The following is a 19,194-nucleotide window of genomic DNA, read 5'->3' as shown; positions in this document are numbered from 1 at the left end:
TGGTCTCGGATTTCTTCCATCAATCCATTGGTAATCCTGATCATCCCGAACCTCAGTTCTCCCTCGGATAATCTTACGTCCAAACTCAAATCTCGGAATTGTTCCAGCAGTTGTAGCTCCTTCACCATCATTGACGAGATATGCATTTTCCTGCTCAATGCATCAGCAACAACATTAGCTTTTCCAGGATGGTATTGTAAGGTAAAATCGTAATCCTTGAGAAACTCCATCCAACGTCGTTGTCTCATGTTCAACTCCTTCTGGTCAAACAAGTACTTCAAGCTCTTGTGATCGCTAAATATGGTGAAATTGCATCCATATAAGTGATGTCTCCAGATCTTCAACGAAAACACAATGGCAGCAAGTTCTAAGTCATGAGTCGGATAGTTCTTCTCATGAGTCTTCAGTTGTCGTGAAGCATAAGCCACCACTTTCCGATGCTGCATCAGCACACATCCCAAACCTTGATGCGAAGCATCACAGTACACTTCATACGGTTCCTCTGGTTGCGGTAAGACGAGTACAGGTGACGTCGTCAAACGTTCCTTCATTGTCTGAAAACTAGTTTCGCACGCTTCGGTCCATGCAAAAGGTTGATCCTTTCTCGTGAGTTGAGTCAAGGGTCCAACGATCTTGGCGAAATTCTCAATGAAGCGACGATAGTATCCCGCCAAACCGACAAAACTCCTGATCTCAGTCACGGTCTTTGGCCGTTCCCATGACAACACCGTCTCTACCTTTGCTGGATCCACAGCTATACCTTCTTTAGAAATCACATGGCCCAAGAATTTTACCTCTTCGAGCCAAAATTCACACTTAGAAGGGTTGGCGTACAACTTTGTCTCTCTCAACACTTGTAAAACCTGACGCAAGTGCCCTTCATGATCTTCAGCGTTCTTTGAGTAGATCAGAATGTCGTCGATAAACACCACGACGAATCGATCCAAGAACGGATGGAATGTCCTGTTCATGTAATCCATGAAGATAGCAGGTGCGTTTGTCACCCCAAATGGCATCACTAGATACTCATAGTGTCCATAACGAGTCCGGAATGCCGTCTTCTGGATATCCTCAGTCTTTACTCTAATTTGATGGTAACCCGACTTCAGGTCTATCTTTGAGAATATCGCAGCTCCTCGTAGTTGATCCATCAAATCATCAATTCTGGGTAGCGGATACCTATTCTTGACGGTTACTTTGTTCAGTTGTCGATAGTCGACACAAAGTCTAGATTTCCCATCCTTCTTCTTCACCAATAAGACGGGTGCTCCCCAAGGTGAAACGCTTGGTCGGATGAATCCTTTCGACAGAAGATCCTCAAGTTGAGACTTCAACTCCACCAATTCCGCAGGTGCCATCCGATATGGTGCAATCGAAATCGGTCCTGTTCCCGGTACGATGTCAATAGCAAACTCAATGTCGCGTACAGGCGGCAAACCAGGTACATCGACAGGAAAAACATCCGCGAAGTCCCTCACAACTGGAATATTACTCACTTCCGAATTTCCTTTACTCTCCAAGCTCAACAAAACTGAATACTCTTGAGATCCTTCATTCAGAGAGACATTAATATGATTGGCGGATAGATACTCGGAAAGGTCCGAGTCAGGAAATACCACTCTCTTTCGGCTACAGTCCAGAAGACAATGGTAGTGAGACAACCAGTCCATCCCTAGGATAACATCTAGGTTCTTGAGAGTTAGGCACACTAGGTTAGCATGGTAAACTTTATCCCTATAGGTTACTGGGCAATACATGCATGCAGTATTGGCAAGCAGAGTTTTGGCAGGTGTGGTAACTATAAGATCGAAACTCAAAGCAGTAACGGGAAGTTTTAATCTAGTAGCACATTCCCTAGAGATAAAAGAGTGCGTTGCTCCGGAATCAAAAAGTACAGTTAGGAGATTACCGTCAATCTCGCAATCTCCCCTGATCAGACCATCAACATCTTCAGCTTCTTCACCATCCATGGTGTAGACTCTTGCCTTGGCAGCAGGACGCTTCCCACGAGCAGTGTTTACAGCTGGTTCTGTCTTAGGTGCTCTGCATTGAGCAGCAGTATGCCCCAACTTGTTACAGTTAAAGCATTTGGGCCTCATGTCAGTACAAGCATTGGCATAGTGCCCAGGCTGCCCACATCTGTAACAGGTCATCTCCCTGTTCACAGTCTGACCTCCAGAACCTCCAGCAGTACCCACCATGGGCCTATAAGATCCTGAAGCAATTCCTCTACCTGCAGGACGTTGATACGGCTTCCTACTCTGAAATCTCCCTCTGCCTTGAAAATTTTGAGAGCCCGACCTCATCGGCCCTCCTGTCCCAACACGGTTCAGTCTCCTGTTCTTCATTATCTCCACCTCAGTGGCTTTCTCAACCAAAGTCTGAAAACGAGTGATCCCCAACGGTTTCACCGAGTCTTCAATATCGGGCCTCAGCCCATTCACAAAGCGCTTGCACATGTAGGGTTCATCGACCCCATTGCGGAAGAATCGAAAGTGCTTGGCCAACGATTCCAGCTTGGCAGCATATTCCGGGATGGACATGCTACCCTGACGAAGTGTCAGGAATTGCGACTCACGCTCGTCCCGCGCACTATCTGGAAAATACTTTTCCAGAAAAGCAGCACGAAACGAAGTCCAGTTCACTTCCAGGTTGTTTGCTTCCATCATTCCTCTGGCGCCTCTCCACCAGTACTCAGCATCACCCAACAGTAGAAAGGTTGCCATTCCCACCTTGGCCCCCTCAGCAGTCTGCAATACACCGAAGATCTTTTCAATCTCCTGGATCCAGAGATCCGCTTTGTCCGGGTCCGTACCCCCCGAGAACTTAGGTGGATCCTGTCTCCTAAAATCATTCAGGCCTCTGTTCTGATCCATTGTCACTTCCCTCTGGCGTTGGTGCTGATCACGTGCCTCCTCAGCAGCACGCCTCATAGCATTATCGTTTGCCTGTGCAGTCACAGCTTGGGCCATAGTGGCCATCATCTCAGCTAGTTGGTTAGCGTTCACCATGTTCTGCTAAATTAACAAACAGTTAGTGCTCATCATAAGATAGCATCCAAAATAACTATACAATATGATTAAGCAATAACTTCAAACAATTCTAAGCGAAAAATCGCTTGGCAGACAATCAATTTTTACTCTTTGCAGAGTCACACAACCTAGCACAGAAGACCTATTCCCCAAAGACTCCCGAAAGACTCGACTAAGCTCTGATACCACAAATGTAACACCCCGATTTCGGTGGCGTCACTTTAGTAACCAAAAGAAAATACTTTAAGCGGAAAAACGTGAATTATTTTTTTTCGACAATATAACTAAAGACAAAAAGCAATAAAACTCCCCAACAAAAGATAAAAGGAACTACTATACAACTATATATACATGCCTCGTGTCGGGTGACAGAAAAGAGTAACGCCCGAAGGCAATATGTACAGTCCAAGATGAAGATACTGTGTCCGCAACACTAACCTACAAAAACTGAGAGCAAGTTGGCCCAGCGGCCTAAGAAAAGACCCCCTAAATCCAACCAGCTCTCTGTGATCTCCATAGGAAACCACACAAAAGCTACCGGTAGGAAAACTACCCTGTCCCCAAAACGGAAGCATGACGGTCAGAGCATCGACACAACTCCTACACTATCCCTACCCGAGGAGCCCACACTAGCACTCGATCCTACATGCTAGCGCGGTCGTCATCCGAATCTGCATCCAGAACGACTAGGTCGACGTACTCAACACTGCCCTCTCTGTCCACCCTAATGCGCTCCCGCACTGGACTCTCGGGCTCGGGGCCCGGAACGAGATCCGCAACGACAGCAGCAGCAGTAGACGGACTAGACTCCGTCGAAGCCCCACCTACTGGCAACTCCTCAGAAGGGTCCTCATCATCTGAAGGAGATGGTGGCGGTGGAGGTACTCCCAAGCCGGGTCCACAGTGTACTCCTGGAGGCAGGTTGAAGCTCACTATGTGCCTCCTCATCACTCCCTCCGTCAAGCGTCCGAATCGATCGACACGGTCCTCCATGATCCGACCGGTGTAGGTCGCACGGTGGCCCTCGGGATCGACCACCCATGCACCTGGGTCGTCTTGGTCAAGCATCTCGTACCTGGTCCCCCCTGACGGGCTGACCATGGTAAACCAATCCCCCATACTCATCTGACAAATGGCGTAGTCCGCCCAAACACACACAGCAGACGCGAGGGTCAACTCCAAAGAATTATATAATTAATAAAACCAGATATAATTATAGGATAATAAATACCAGCCTCTCAGGCTTATAAGTTTTGGGATAGCTTCCTAGGGTTGCATGTATCACAATAAATATAAAGAGCCATAAAAACAAGTAGCATGCCTCAAAAATAGGATAAACAGTTACCAATCACACTCAGCAACTAAGTTAGCATGTATGTTGCATGAAATGCAATGCTGGGTAACAAAATGCATTCCGGAAGAAGGATGGACATCAACGAGACGGCCCTAACACCAGCCACGGTGGGTACCTTCCTGCTCGCGTGTCTCTTACACCACACAAAAGTAGTCAGATCAGCAGTGAACCCGTAGGTCTGCCATTCCGTCTGCTACTGAGGACCACCGTAGTGTCCTAAATATGGAAATCCGGGTCTTATGACCATTTTGGAATCCACCGAGGTCCGGTATCACGCCGTGTATTAACCTCAAAATGAGTGCATGAATGCAAGTGATTAGCCAAACAACGTCTCCGACCTCACCCGACACGTCGCCACGTGTTCTAGATTAACTTAAAGTCTCTAAAAGAATACCCTAAGGTAAATGTCGATTCTGCGACAAAATACAATTAATCATAAACAAAAGAGTGCAACCACTCACGACAACTCTTCGAGTCATCAATGCTCTCACGAAGTCTCACGCTTCTGTGGAGTCTCACACATTCACAAAGTCTCACGCTTCAGTGAAGTTTTATGCTTTCACAAGGTCTCACGCCTCAGTGAATTTACACACTTGCACGAAGTCTCACGCTTCAATGAAGTATCATGCTGTTCACGAGGTCTCACGCCTCAGTGAAGATCCATGCTTTCCACAAGGTCTCACGCCTCAGTGGAGTATCACGCATTCACAAGGTCTCACACCTCCGTGAAGCTTCTCGGCTCATCCCTTGGATGGCTAAACAAACTGCTCCCAGAGCGAATGAGTATCAACATACCCAAAACTCGAAATCTTCCCAACACTTGGATCCGACGACACTTCTCATTTTCCGAAACTAAACTTCAATCCAAAGCTTGCATCCGAGATTGTTATCTTTATTTAAAGGTTTAGAGGTTGTTTAATATCTTATGAATTTCTTTATAAAAATAGCTCTTTTTAGTCTTATCGTATTCCCTATGAGTTCAAAGTTCCCATAAACCCAAGTAATTCCCTGAGAAGGTCTCGATCCATTGGAGCATGACAAGGTCCGAACTCCGTTCGTCCTTTTAAAACTCTCTCAAAATCTCATAAAAATTCGGCATGACCTGCCCGTAATCCTCACTTTTCAGAATCTCAGGTACAAGTGGAATAGCATCATTGAAACAGCTCAACCAAAAGACATAAACAGCATATTCCAACACATCCTAAGTTAACCATGTAGCACATAGCATGTGAATCATTTAGCACACAATATCATGGCATCAAGTACTCAACAAGTTCGGCCGAAGCCTCAGAAATCATTTCAGACATTTAGCAATTAGGTGCATAACACATAAATCAAGTCGAATTTCATCGACACCTAAAGCATTATCTAGTAATTCAGAGAGTAGCCCTCACCGGTGGGTCTTCCAGCTTCCTCCTCCAAATGTTCTTCAAGCTCTTCTCCTTGGTTTCTTGGAATCTCCTCAAACGAACCTTAAGCAAAAATCACAGAAATCAACACCAAGAGTCAGAAACTCAGCAATCAAAAAGTCCTAGGGTTACACAGTACACTACTACCTCCGTGGTACGACAATCTAACGCGTTAAGACAAGTTTTCGAAAAATCGGATTCTCCTCCCCCCTTGATATAGCTCTCGGCCACTTTCCTTAATTGGGAGGGTCGATTTTTCTTCGATCAAACTTGGTTCCTAGGTTAACATAAGCCGTAACTAAGACGGTTCTAGGCTCGGAAAAATTTTCGGATCGAAAACTGATATAGGGGTAGTTTGGTCATTATTTTTAGCTCAGAATTTCAAAATTGGATTTTTGAAAAACAAATTGGATGGGGACGTCCACAACGACGTTTATGACGACAAATCCTACTAGCACTAAGCCAAGTCGATAGATTAGAGCGTAAAGGTTGCAACTTTGGCGAAAAATGGGTATTTAGGGTAGAAATTGATCCCGGCGGCATTTCGTCGACATTTGACAAAATCTAATCCGCAGAACACGCTCAGGAGCATGCAGGGAAGAAGTTTAGACGCTGAAATCAACTGATTTGAACAGTTTTTCAAAAACCTCAAAATTTTGAACTCAGAAAGTCGCAGGAGAAATGGACAGAAACGACGATTCGAAGGAGAGTATAGATTACCTACCTCGAGGTCTTCGATTAGTGACGAACGGTGAAGCAAACGGGCAAGAATCGACGAAGATCCGGATCTCTCTCTCTCTCTAGAAACTCGCGGCTTTGGGGGGTGGGGAAAATGGGTTTTGTGAAAAAAATCTAATTTTTCAACTATTTATAGGTTTTGGAAAAAACGGAAAAATGATTTTTTTGCGATTCCGATTTTTCCTGCGCGTTCCTCTGCGCATTCTAAGATAGGTTCTGGCGACAGAATTCCAGAACTCAAAATAGAATTCTTGGAATTAAACCAAAAGATCCAAAATCGGCATAAGTCGGTGTAAGTCGGTTTATCCCGAAAAACTACTTTTTGCAGTGATCGTCGGATGAGAAAACTTCCTTCTGAAGAAAGATTAGGAATGATGAGAGATGTAGGAGAACGCGGGTGGAATCTTCGTTTGAGTTTCCGGATAGAAAAAGTCTTCATCGTCTGTCGATCTTAGGTTTTCCGAACTATCAGGGATTCCGTTTCGGCAAACTTCCGAGAATTGGAATTTGACGTTCGTACATTCCAGGATTTCGCATCGAAATGGTTGTTTAAGGACGGAAAAGAGAAGTTCTAACATTTCTCTGAGGATTTTTGGAATTAGTTTCCATCGTGTCCTAAAGCGTAAATTAACTATTCACTAATACCTTCGACCTAGGATTAAGCGTATGTTAGTCGTGCTATAACTCTTTCGGTTTTTCGATACATTCTTGGACTTTTCCTGAACCTCTTTCCTTCCCAAATTTATCTTAATCAAATAACTTATTTATTTTATTCACTTATCCAAAGCGTTAAAACTTGGGCCTTACAGCAATATATTTGCCGCTTTAAAGTTAGCAAAATCAACATACCAGGGAAGTATAGGAGAGGAATTTAGAGCAAAGAGATGCTCGTCAGGAAATTCCTCTTTGATTGGTATCATGCTCAAGCTTTGACTTCCTCCTTCCAATCTGGACAAGTGATCTGCTACTCCATTGTCTTTTCCCCTTCTGTCTTTAATTTCCAGATCAAACTCTTGCAAGAGTAAGACCCACCTGATTAACCTGGGCTTAGAATCCTGCTTGTCAAACATGTGCTTTAAAGCACCATGATTAGTGTGCACAATTATTTTGGAACCAATAATATAAGACCTAAACTTTTCACAAACAAAAACCACAGCTAAGAACTCTTTTTCAGTAGTAGAATAATTTCTTTGTGCTTCATTAAGTACTTTGCTTGCATAATAAATAGTGTGCAACACTCTATCTGATTTTTGACATAAAACAGCCCCAAGGGCATTATCACGCATCACACATTATTTCAAAAGGGAGAGACCAGTCTGGTGCCACAATGACAGGTGCAGTGACAAGTCTCTCCTTAATTAGTTTAAAAGCATGAAGACAAGGTTCATCAAAAATAAAAGGAGCATCTTTCTCAAGCAGATTTGTCATAGGTGTTGCAATTTTTGAAAAATCTTTTATAAATCGTCTATAAAAACCGGCATGTCCCAGAAAACTCCTTACACTTTTGACAGAAGTAGGGGGAGGTAATTTTTCAATAACTTCTATTTTAGCTTTATCAACCTCCAACCCCTTTTCAGACACCCGGTGTCCAAGAACAATACCATCCCTTACCATGAAGTGACATTTTTCCCAGTTCAACACTAGATTGGTATCTTGGTACCTTTTAAGCACTAGAGCCAAATTATCAAGACATTTATCAAATGTAGGTCCAAAGACAGAAAAATCATCCATAAATATTTCAATACAATTTTCAATAAGATCAGAGAAAATAGCAAACATACATCTTTGAAAGGTAGCAGGTGCATTGCAAAGCCCAAAGGGCATTCTTTTATAAGCAAAGACCCCATAAGGGCAAGTAAATGCAGTTTTCTCTTGGTCTGCTGGATCTACTACAATTTGATTATAACCAGAATATCCATCCAAGAAACAATAATATTCATGTCCAGCTAATTTATCAAGCATTTGATCAATAAAGGGGAGGGGAAAGTGGTCTTTCCGGGTGGCTGAATTAAGCCTCCGGTAATCAATGCAAACTCTCCATCCAGTGTCTTGCCTGGTAGGGATGAGTTCATTGTTCTCATTCTGGACCACAGTAATTCCTCCTTTCTTAGGAACCACTTGAACAGGACTAACCCATTCACTATCAGATATTGGGTAAATGATACCCGCATCAAGCAATTTAATAACTTCCTTCCTCACTACCTCTTTCATAACGGGGTTAAGTCTCCTTTGGGGTTGAACCACAGGTTTGAATTCACTTTCCATCAGAATTTTATGCATGCAAATAGAAGGGCTTATTCCCTTAATGTCACTGATGGTCCACCCCAAAGCAGATTTATACTCCCTCAGCACTCTCAAAAAAATTTCTTCCTCTAAAGGAGAAAGAGAGCTACTTATGATCACAAGTTTTAATTGGCCCTCATCAAGATAAGCATACTTGAGAGTGGAGGGCAAATGTTTTAATTCTACCTTTTCAGGTTTAGGGGTCTCAACATCTCTAATTAATTCTTCTCTCCATATTCTTTTAGAATCAAGAGATGAAACGGCCTCTAACTAGTTAATAGTGGCATTTAATACATCATTGTCAAAATCATCTAATTCACATCCTTCCATGATTACAGCTTCTAAGGTGTCTTTAGCAGATATCCTAACAAATTCTTTGCAAATCATTTCATCAACTACCTCACAGCTAAAGACATCTCCCTCTCTAGAGTACTTCAAGGAATCAAAGACACTGAATCTCACTTTTTCATCTCCCACCTTTAAGGATAATTCACCTTTCTTTACATTAATTTTGGCATTTCCAGTGGCTAAGAAGGGTCTTCCCAAAATCAAAGGGACTTTAGAGTCCTCTTCCATATCAAGAATAACAAAATCTACAGGGAAGACAAACTTATCAACTCTCACTAATACATCCTCTATTATTCCATAGGGTGTCTTAACAGACCTATCAGCTAGTTGTAAAGTAATCATAGTAGGGGTGACTTGTCCTAATTCTAGCCTCTCAAACATGGACAGAGGCATCAGGTTTATGCTTGCACCTAAATCACATAATGCCTTAGCAACTGATAAGCCCTTAATATCTACCGGAAGAGTGAAACTCCCTGGATCCTTCATCTTTTGAGGGAGTTTTCTTTGTAAAATAGCACTACACTATTCTGTCATCATTATTGTTTCATCAACCTCACTTAATTTTCTCCTCCTAGACAGAATATCTTTCATGAATTTAGCATAAGCAGGCATCTGTTCCAAAGTTTCAGAAAATGGAATATTAATTTGTAATTTTTTGAAAACTTTAAGAAATTTAGAAAATTGCTTTTCTAAATTCTTTTTCACCAAAGCCTTTGGAAAAGGTACCTTGCAATTGCTATCAGTGGGGATGGTAGTGCTAGTTTTTTTCTTATCATTTTTTTTTCTTTTTAGCTTCTATCTTATTCTCTGCTAAAGGTTCAATATCTCCTACAGACTCATCATTGGCATTATTGTTTTCTACATTTTTCTGCTTAGGCTCACTCAAGGTGGCACCACTTCTAAGAGTTATGGCAGAGAAATTTTCTTTAGGATTAATGACAGTATCTGAAGGAAACATACCTGGGGGTCTTTCTGACATTTGCTTAGCCATCTGTCCCACCTGAGTCTCCAAATTTTTTATAGCAGCTTCATGATTTTTGAGACTGGTATCTGATTTGTTAATGCAATTCTCCATCATCTCTTCTAAGCTTTTCTTTCCACTGCCACTTCCTTGATCCTGAGTTTGTTGAGGTCTTGAATTCTGAGACTGAAATCGTTGATTTGAATATTGCTTCTGATTATTTCCTCCTTGATTGGAGTTGCTCTGTTCCCTCCAGGAAAAGTTAGGATGATTCCTCCACCCCGGATTGTAGGTGTTGGAATAAGGATTATTTTGGGAATTGCCCAAAACCTTGACTTCCTCGTCAAAATCTGTTCCGCACTCTTCACTGGCATGAAGACCTCCGCATGTTCCACAATGAACACTATTCACATTAGATATCTTGGCTGCCTGGAACTGTCGTTGCATAACTGTCATTTGTTGAGATAATTGATTGTTTGAAGCAACCATCCTATCATACGCTTCTATTTCCAGTACACCCCTTCTGTTTTGGCGGTCATTGGTAGAGTTCACTGCACTTTCAGTCATTTTATTGATTAAGTCCCAACCTGCTTGAGCTGAAAGAGCATCAAATTTGGCACTAGCTGCTGCTTCCAAGTTTGATCTGGCAGAATCAGTCAAGTCGTCATAAAACCTCTCCACCTATGCTCCCAGTGTGAGGTTGTGCTGAGGGCACTTCCTTAACAGTTTCTGGAACCTCTCTAGAGCTTCATGGAGATTCTCAGTATCTTCCTGTTTAAAAACCAGGATGTCATTCTTCAGCTTCCTCAGCAAGGTACGAGGGAAGAACTTTTTAATGAATTTCTTAGCTAAATCTTCCCAAGTTGTTATACTGCCTTGAGGTTGGGAGTTGAGTCACTCCTCAGCTGTGTCCCTTAGTGAAAAAGGAAAAAGTTGCAAACGAACAAGCTCGGGGTTGGGAAGACGTGTAGTACTGCAGTTTCTGATGAACCGCTCTAGATGAGCATGTGCATCTTCAGTGGCAGATCCTCCATATTGATGTTGACTGATCAGGTTGATGAGTGCAGGTCTGAGTTCAAAGTTCTGAGCCTCGGCATTCTGAGGGGCTATACTTCCTGGGTAATCATAACTCATGACAGGCTCATTCAGATCCCTGAGGGGGTGGTTGGCCTCCTCTAATTCTCTTTCTTGCTGGATTCGGCGCACGGCTTCCTGCACCCGTTCCTCTTGAGTCCTTGCGAACTCCGCTCGAAGTCGCGCTTCCAATTCAACATTTGTTTCAGCTGCCATTGCAGATGCAAGGGCTCTTCTTTGTTGTGCTAACCGGTAATGAAAGGTGCGGTCAATTTCTGGATCAAAAAGCAATGTCTCTGGATCAACTGTACCTCGCATACACTGAACACACTAATTAGAAGCACCCGTTCAATAAAGATGGAATAACAAAAATTGAAAGACAAAAAATCTAAACAAAAAAGATTAATTAAAACTAATATTGGAAAGACAATTCCCCGGCAACGGCGCCAAAAACTTGATAACTCCTTTGCAAGTGTACAAAGTTGCCCATAGTAATAAATTATCGATCCCTCGAGGATTGTGATTCAATAATAGTTTCTATTAATTCTCTTATTCAGACTTATAAAAATAAAAACCAATTTCATATTTAGAAGTAGTGATGTTGAACGCAATAAGTAACACAGAAAATTAAACAGATTTGAGAATTCAGTCGGGGAAAATAGCACTCGGGTATGTTTCACATATTTGTCCTATGATTCAATTTTAACAATATTTATATAAACTCAATAATCCTCTCTTCGGCGATCTAGCCTTTATTCTAGGATGTTGACAACTCACACGCCCTAGACTTCCAATTCAAATACTAAGTCTGTTTTACGAGCACCTAGACTAGAGAATTGAAGATTAAGTCCTAATTAAACTAGCCAACGCGACTAGGTTCTACTCTTGAATCAAACAGTAGGGAACGCCTAATCGAATCGAATCCTTATTTCCCTAATTCCTAATCAACTTCCGTTCTCATAGAAATTAGCAAATTCCTTGCGTGCACTCAAGAATAAACAATATAAATTGATTCAATTACGAAGATTGGAAAAGAGAATTCATATAAATAAAGATTCAAATCAAAACATAATTCAAAAGGGATTCACAACCCAAGTACTAAAAGAAGTTTAGCCAAGCATGACCATAATCAAGAATTAAAGAGAAAGAAAATAGCACCTAAAATCTCCAGGAGGAACCTTGCAAAAGCTCTCAAAACCCTAAGAAGTCTGTGCTCAATTCCAATCACGAAAAGCCTCCTCCCTCCTCACTAAGACCTAATATATATATATATATATATATATATATATATATATATATATATATATATATATTATAATAATATTAAAATCTTCGCAAATCAAGTTCTGTTCTCCTCTGCAGATTCACGTGATGATATTATCAAACTAGTAAGTAGCCCGTGCAATGCACGGGTGACGGGTGTTTGCACGAGTGTTTTTCTTTTAAAAAACTTTAATAAATATTTTAAATATTATGTAGAGAGTGCATTTTCATATATATTCAAATTGAAATTCAGTTGGATAAATTTTTTAAGATTGGACTAATTAACTTATTCATACTAAATTAATATAGTACATCTTTTCGATGTAACACAAAAAATTAATATAGTACATAAATTTAATTTATTAGATAAAATTATTTGGAGAAATTAACACTTATGCGATAAGCTGAAGTAAAATTTATTAGAATTTGGATTAAAAAAGATAATCATGCTTTAAGTATAGAAAATAGTGAATATACAAATTATGAGATCCTTGTGATTTAATTACTTAAGTGACAAATCACTGTAATATAATGCATTTATATTTTCAATTAAAGGATTATTCATTTTTCTCTATGACAATACTTCTTAAACTTGGTCTATTAAATATGATTTTTTAGAAAACAGATAGTTTTTCCTTAGGCACTAATGTTTAGGTGAAGCATAATGAACTTGTCACTAAAATATAATGACTCAAAACATGATATAGAATAATAACATTAAACATGCTAACACTTTCAAGAAATCTTATCATTTCAGGTTGAGCGTAGAGATCATACATATTGTACTAAACATATCAATTTTAGATTTCTTTTCCATTGCACCTTGTGAAGTTGGTTCACAATTTATTTCTTCTAATCACAATTTTCCAAACTTTTTAAAAATTGATATCCCTTCTCTCTGCAAAAAAAATGTCCCTGTAATTTATTGGTTAGGAAGAAGGGAAAGCCACCAACCATCCAGAATCAACACTTTCCTCAACTGAAACATTTCCTACATATCATGTGAGAGATGTTTGCACTCTTCCCTGTAATGTAGTCTGCATTGCTTAAACAAAGATGAAAATGGGTGGGAGCAGCTCTATATTTTGCACATATATACTAAAAAAGACTTTGAAATCATGGGAATTAATTCAAGCATATTTGTTAAGAAATTGTATCAAGGTAGCTTGTCTTCTAAGATAAGCCTTCACTGTCAAGTGTTTTTGGGCTCAATACAAACTAAGTATATCAAACATGAACAGGTAAAGACCTTGATTATAGATATGATACTACTTTAAAAACAAAAACAAAATCTTTTAGTAGACCATGGGATACACTCCCTTCATATAGCCTATAACAAATTGTAACTGAAATATCAGACAGAAGCAACTTGCATTTCATTACATATGTACTTACATTTCATTGAAAACCTTACAAAGATGCTTAAGTGTAATACACTTGATTCAACCTGTTAGTAAGCTCTCCAATGTGGAATATGTAGAATTGTTGCAAGGGCAGATACATAATTGATATAGTATTTTCTGAATTATTTCCTTGCTTAAGACTTTAGAAATTATGGTTGTAAAGAAAAGATTCAAAATGTAAACTGCACACAAAGGACTACTTTTTTAGAAGACTAAGCATATCGTATTGTAAAGCTCTTCAATTAGGCTTGGTAAAAGTAAGAACACCTAAAACCATGATATATAAAAACACCAAAATCATATATTAGAAAACCTTTCTTAAACAAATTTGCTAGATTGTATCAGCAAAAACCAGCCCACCAATTTAAAAAAAGATTAGGAATACTGTTAACAATCTAAAAGAACATTTAATTTGGTGTTTGAAAATAACATTAACATCAGAAATAAGAAAGGATAATGTGCCTATCAAAAAAAAAAGGAAGGATAATATTATAGGATTTTACCATCATTTGAATTTAACGACCAGCTATGCTTTGACACTGCTTTATTCATTTGGAACATGATGGAATTGACACCAAAATTGGCAAACCCAGTTCAAATGAAAGAGATAGAAATGCAAACCTATGTGAGAGAAGATTCAATCACAAACCTGGAACCATAGTCGTTTTGAATCCTTAGATGAAAACGCGGTGCTTCTAGTGAGAGAGTAAGGTTGGACAGAGCATCAAATATCAGGACAAATGATTTAGGAATTGTGTAGAATATAGAAAAAAGAGATTTGCCATGAGGAGATTGGAAACTTGAATCACAAATATTAGAACGAACCCATGAAATATCAGAAGAGATTGGGAAATTTGGGAAATTTTGGGAGGGAGTTTGAGAGAATTTTGGGAGAATATTCAGAGGATTTGGGAAAACGGTTCCAAAGAATAATGAGAATAACCAAGCCATAGACAACGCGTATAGAACACGGAGGAAGCAAATGAAGAGAGAGAATAATTAATTATCAAAAGAATGACGTGGAAAATTATGGAAGAGTGTGTGAAATTTGAGTGTCTCACTTTCCAAAGTGAGGTCTTAAAATTATTAGATAACAGGGTGGATAAGCCAAAACTGCCTTTTACTTCTGCCACGTATCAGATTGCGATTGGACCAAGGTAAAAGTGGGGTGGAATCTAATGCTTCGCGGGTCACAGTCTTATGCTAGACAACAGCCTCGATCACGCCACATGGCGGGGAGTGCGGGGAGTGAAGTTGCAGCCTTCGGATCTGCTGCGGGTGCATGCAAGTTCCGTGGACCAGCAGCACCGGATCAACTCTCTTTTTCTGAGTTTCTCTTTTCTTTTTATTCCGAAAATCCTAAATAAAATAAAATAAAAATATCAAAATAAATCAAATAAAATACTAGAAAGATAACAACCAAAAAATAAACAACTTAAATCCTAACTAAATCTATAATTTAAAAAGCACTAATTAATAATAAGATAAAAACTACTAAAATCTACCAAATCATAATAAGAACTCCTAAAATCCTAAAATAATTAAAAATACGAAAATTACTTAAAAATACCATAAAAGCTAAATAAAACTTAGAAAATAAATTATAAATAAAATAAAAGGCCCATAAAAATACCCTTATATTCTCGGGTCAACACCCCTCCTAAGGTGTCTGCCGCCTGGAAAGTACGAGGCCGTTATGGCAGAAGTCCATGATGGGGTTTGCGCCAGCCACATCCGGGGAAGGTCCATGGCATGTAAGGTCCTCAGGGCGGGTTTCTATTGGCCCACAATGAGGAAGGACTGCTCAGAATTTATGAAAAAATGCGAAAAATGCCAAGTGTTTGCGGACTTGCCCAAGGCACCGCCGGAGCAGTTGGCCACGATCAGCACGCCATGGCCCTTCGCCATGTGGGGAGTCGACCTGGACGGACCCTCCCTGACCGCCAGATCACAGATGAAGCTCATTCTTGTGGCAGTGGATTACTTCACAAAATAGATAGAGGCGGAGCCCCTTGCAAGTATCACAGCAGCTAAAATCGTGAACTTTTACTGGAAAAGAAATGTGTGCAGGTTCCGGGTCCTGAGGGCGATCGTTTCAGACAACGGAACGCAGTTCACAAGTAATCAGACAAGGGAGTTCTGTGAGGAAATGGGCATTCAGATGAGGTTCTCTTCGGTGGAGCACCCCAGACCAATGGCCAAGCGGAGTCGGAGAATAAGGTGATCTTGCGGGGTTTAAAGCGCCGACTCTCTGAGGCAAAAGGGGCCTGGTTGGACGAACTCCCGGTCATGATTTGACCTTACAACACGACGCCACATTAAACCACAAGGGAAAAGCCTTTCAGGATGACTTACGGGGCGGACGCCATGCTACCAGTAGAGATAGACAACAGTTCATGGTGGACAGAGCCACGGCTCGAGGGCGAGAACTCCTCCAACATGGCGGTAGAGCTGGACCTGCTATCTGAAACCCAAGAGGAAGCTCGTGTTAGGGAGGCGACGATGAAGCAGCGAGCTGCGGCAAGGTACGACACCAAGGTTCGCCCGCGGGTGATGCAGGAGGGAGACCTTGTTCTTAAGAGGCAGACTGGAAACGTGGGGAACAAGTTGAGTCCAAGTTGGGAAGGCCCTTACATAATCTTGAAAGCATTGGGGAAGGGGGCCTATCACCTCGAGAGCTTGGATGGGAGGCGAGTACCACGATCTTGGAATGCATCGAACCTGCGCTATTACTATAGCTAAGGATTGAAGAAGGGAGCAGCTTTGTACAGCGGCGGTCAAGGGAGCAGGACTCATGACAGTTGCGGGATTAAAAGCAAAGACATGCTCTTGCTCTCCATCTCGGGAGTTTGTTGGCTAAAACGTCTAAACTGTAAAAACAGAGACACGTTCTTGTTCTCCATCTCGGGAGTTTGTTGACTATAACGTCTGATTGAAAATACAAAAATTGTATCAAGCGCTTTCTGGAACGCCCCAATTTCTCAACTGAGGAATCACATTAAGTAACCTAACAAAGTCTAAGAACTAATTTGAAATTCTAAAGAAAACATGATATATTTTTATTTTTTTCCGAAAACAAACTAAAACATACTCGAAACCATAACATAACCTTAATTAAACAACCCGTTCCCGACATATAATAATAGTGACTTCCAATAACATAAGTAGAGTTCCTAAATAAGTATGCACACTTAAATAGTGGCTAAGACAGGGTTCCAGTAAAAGAGTTTTCAGAGGTTGAAGAAGACTCAAAGCATAAACTACTAAAAGAAAATCAAAAAGCTTCTTCCATCTCTGCTCTGTCGCTTACTGTCCCCCCTCCACCTCGATCATAACTAAGCATCGTCGGAAGGTTCTTCATTGCCTAATAGCAATAAGCGCCCAAGCAACAAATAACAAACAGAAAGGGTTAACTCCATGCAACTACCACGTACAAAAGGGAAATGCATGCTATTCAAATTTAATTGCATGTCATGATAAATAAACTAGCAACTTAATTTCTGACCACAAATAGTAAACTAACAATATAATTCAAGATAGATATCAATAGAAGCAGCAACATAGAATTAAACCAGATATAACAAAATCAACAACATATAATTAAATCAGAACAGAATTAACAACTTAACATAAATTAAACTCGGTTACAACCAAATCAACAGAAGCAATTATCATTGCCCTAAATGCGGCTATATGGAGCTACCAAAATGGATCAATCAATAGTGTCTCGGAAGACGGGATAGAGCGAGGAACAGACTTCCCTGAACTATCACTAAATAACGCCCATGAAATACGGGACAAACGGAGAACGGACTCCCCTGAATGCCACTTAATAACGCCTATGAAAGACGAGACAATCATGTGGAAAGAAAATCACTACACTGCACTTAAGTTTCAGCCCTATATGCCAAAATCAATCAACAATTCTAAATCCAAAAATCAAGTCAAGTATCAACAATAACCATGTCTTATCCACTAGAAAGCACTAATGACAGAAACCAGTAAACGGCCGAAGCCACTCAGAAAACGGAGACACGCGTCTCAATAAGTTCACTCGGTCGAAGCCTCCAGAAAACATTTTCCAAGTTCAGTAAAACAATCAAAATCAAATGTCAATCAATATAAACATCTTCATCTCAAACGCATGCAGTGCGATAAAAGCAGGCAAGACTCAAAGACGCACTAAAACTGAGTTACCCTTACCTTCGTGAGTAGAAGTAGTGCATAAACTCCGCGAACCTAAAACATAGAAACACAGCCTTATCAATACAAGCCCTACTAGAAGCAACATTATCTAATAACACTAATCGAAACCGGAAAGAAAGCTTTTAAAGCTTTAGAGTCCCTATTTAGGCACAAATTGACAACGGAGACTTCGTTTGCTAAAACGTGCATAACTTGAGTTACATAACTCGGAATGACACGAAACCAAAGCCAAAATTTTGATAATCGAAAGAGCTACGCAATAGCTCAGGCCACACAGGCCCAAAAATTATTTTTGGACACGGTACCATAACAACAAAGTTTCGGTCACTTTCAAAAATTGGGTTTCCTGAACTTTTTTTTCGATCTAATTTAATTCCTAGGTATTCTTAGGTAATATCTAGGTCAAGGAAACTCTCAGAAAATTTAACGAAAAAAAATAAGAATTAGGGGTATTTTGGTCAAGAATTAATTACCAAAAACTCAAAGTTGAAATTCTGAAAAACAAAATTGATGGGGTTGTTCACAACGACGTTTATAACACTTAATATCAAGGGCACTAAGCTTGGTTGTGACTTTTTGATAAGAAAGTAAGCACATGTGAAGAAAAATGGGGTTTTTAGTCCGTTTTTAAGATCTACGACGACTCGGTGAAAATCCGAACGATCCGACAATGATTATAGCATGTTGGCTTGTAGTTGAAGATAGTTGGAAAGAAAAATCGAGGTAATCAGACATTTTTACAAAAAGCTCAAAGCTTTGAGCACAAAAAGACATAGAAAAACCCAACAGAAAGAAGAAACAGAAGTAAGATTAAGCATCCTTACCTCTGCACCTAATAGAAAAACTCTTCATTCAGGGTCTTAATTAAAGTCCCAGAGAAGTTAAAGTCTAGCTTCGGCGGACTTCCAGGAAGCGAAACCTAACAAGCGTACAGTCCAGGGTTCCGCATCGAAAAGCTAGTCATGGGAAAAATTCTCAGAGGTTCTTATTCTCTCTTAAATTCTAAAATTCTCTTAAAAAGTGCTCTAGGAGCGGATATAGCCTTTTTCGGTCACTCTCGACCTTAGTCGGGTGCGAATATGGCTCGTGCTATCAATCAAAATGACTATAGTGTCATCCCTAA

The 19,194-nt window shown here is 40.4% G+C and overlaps 1 long non-coding RNA gene and 1 other non-coding gene across 2 annotated transcripts; one reads left to right on the top strand and one right to left on the bottom strand.

Moving 5' to 3' along the window:
• The first annotated feature begins 10,822 nt into the window (after positions 1 to 10,822).
• LOC130709632 (small nucleolar RNA R71) lies at positions 10,823 to 10,929 on the top strand. Its single transcript, XR_009010111.1, has one exon. It is a non-coding gene; the product is annotated as a small nucleolar RNA R71 (small nucleolar RNA).
• A 2,260-nt stretch (positions 10,930 to 13,189) lies between these two features.
• LOC130745271 (uncharacterized) lies at positions 13,190 to 14,869 on the bottom strand. The gene is made up of 2 exons (XR_009021638.1): positions 14,515 to 14,869; positions 13,190 to 13,499 (listed from the first exon to the last, which is right to left on the bottom strand). It is a non-coding gene; the product is annotated as an uncharacterized LOC130745271 (long non-coding RNA).
• Between the last annotated feature and the right edge of the window lie 4,325 nt (positions 14,870 to 19,194).

Source organism: Lotus japonicus, chromosome 3, assembly GCF_012489685.1.
Source record: "Lotus japonicus ecotype B-129 chromosome 3, LjGifu_v1.2".
Classification (NCBI taxonomy): domain Eukaryota; kingdom Viridiplantae; phylum Streptophyta; class Magnoliopsida; order Fabales; family Fabaceae; genus Lotus; species Lotus japonicus.
Note: the sequence above shows the minus strand (reverse complement) of the source record. Positions and strands in the feature narration are given on the sequence as shown.